Genomic DNA, 1,958 nt, shown 5'->3' with positions numbered 1-1,958 from the left:
AAGTGAAGCATGTTGAGGTGGCAATCGGTGAGTTGATTAGGTTGCGATTGGCTGATGCAGTATTATTTGATATGGATTGGGAGAGGCATACAGAAAAGTGGGCCCTATCCTAAGGTTCCAGGACTGGGGGAAATATAGGCTCTATAGTGGAGATGTGAGGTTCCTGCTGTCTTAGGGTTCAAAAAGACAATCGATAGTTAATGTTATCATCACATTATTTGGTAATTGGGTTAACTTTGAAAATTCCTTTTGTTAGGGCTTGCTGTATAGTACCCAGTATCTTGTATATAGCTGTGCTATTGGTTGCTTCTGATCTACTTGGTCTAGGCTTTTGAGAGAGTCTGCATATCAACTACACAGCCTATATATTAAGAAGACTCAGTCTGTGTTTTAAAAACTTTGAGACATACAATTAATTTTCCCCCTCTCATATTAATTAACTAGTGATTTATATGACTACACTTTACTAGGAGAGTACATATACACCATTTCCACCACCAAAACAATGTGTCCCATCCCACCCACCCACCCCCACCACCCGCCACCCAGGAAGCTGCATGTCTACCCCTCACCACAGGGTTTTTACTTTGGTACCCTACTTTCAATTTAGTCAGATCTTGCTTTTAGTTTCCCTTTCAGATCTTCTTTCTCAACTTCTGTTGATGAGTGGGATCATTCCATATTCATCTTTATCTTTCTGACTTAGATCACTTAACATAATTCCTTCTAGCTCTGTTCAAGATGGGTCAGAGAAGGTGGGTTCATTGTTCTTGATAGCAGTATAGTATTCCATTATGTGTATCTACCACAGCTTTCTCAGCCACTCATCTGTTGTTGGGCACCTGGGTTGCTTCCAGGTTTTAGCTATTATGAATTGCTGCTATGAACATAGGAGTACACACCTCTTTTTGGTTGGGTATTATGGAGTCCTTGGGGTATATCCCTAGGAGAGGAATTACTGGATCATATGGAAGGTCCATGTCTAGCCTTGTGAGAGTTTTCCAGACTGCTCTCCACAGAGGCTGGACCAATTTACATTCCCACCAGCAATTCAAAAGTGTTCCTTTGTCCCCACAGCCTCTCCAGCATTTCTTGCTGCTGTCCTTTTTGATGTATGCCATTCTTACAGAAGTGAGGTGGTAACTCAATGTTGTCTTAATTTGCATTTCTCTGACAATCAGTGACCTGGAGCAATTTTTCATATGTCTGTTAGCCTTTTGGATCTCCTCTGAGGTGAATGTTTTGTTCATATCCTCTGCCCATTTTTGGATGGGGTCATTTGCATTTTTGGTGCTAAGTTTGCTGAGCTCTTTATATATTTTGGTGATTAGTTTCTTGTCTGATGTATGGCATGTGAAGATCTTCTCCCCTTCTGTGAGGGGTCTCTTTGTTTGTGTGATAGTTTCTTTTTTTTTTTTTTTATCAGGGGAGAGTGCGAACGCAGTCCCCCACTACCACAAATTATGCAGTCGAGTTTCCCACATTTGGGGAAATCGCAGGGGTCAGTACATCCGGATAAGCCTCACCCTGGGAAAACCACCTTCGTGATCATGGTAACTCCCCTGCCAGGTAAGTATTGTGTGATAGTTTCTTTGGCTGTGCAGAAGCTTTTCAATTTGATGTAGTCCCATTAGTTTGTTTCTGCTTTAGTCTTTCTTGCAATTGAGTTTATTTCCTCAAAGATGTCCTTGAGGTGTAGGTGGGAAACTGTTTTACCAATGTTTTCCTCTAAGTATTTGATTGTTTCTGGTCTGACATCCAGGTCTTTGATCCATTTGGAGTTGATTTTTGTTTCTGGCGAGATAAAGTGGTTCAATTTCATTCTTCTGCGTGTTATAACCCAGTTTCCCCAGCACCATTTACTGAAGAGAGCCTCCTTCTTCCATTTAATGCTTTGGGCCCCCTTATCAAAGATTAGATTTCCATAGGTGTGGGGATTTATTTCTGGGCTTTCAATA

At 41.3% G+C, this 1,958-nt stretch overlaps 1 pseudogene; it reads right to left on the bottom strand.

Annotated features, from left to right (window-relative positions):
* Positions 1-1,423: 1,423 nt before the first annotated feature.
* On the bottom strand, positions 1,424-1,577 carry LOC132537746 (U1 spliceosomal RNA; annotated as a pseudogene).
* Positions 1,578-1,958: the final 381 nt, after the last annotated feature.

This window comes from Erinaceus europaeus, chromosome 3 (genome assembly GCF_950295315.1).
Source record: "Erinaceus europaeus chromosome 3, mEriEur2.1, whole genome shotgun sequence".
Taxonomy (NCBI): domain Eukaryota; kingdom Metazoa; phylum Chordata; class Mammalia; order Eulipotyphla; family Erinaceidae; genus Erinaceus; species Erinaceus europaeus.
This window is presented reverse-complemented; position numbering and strand designations above follow the sequence as displayed.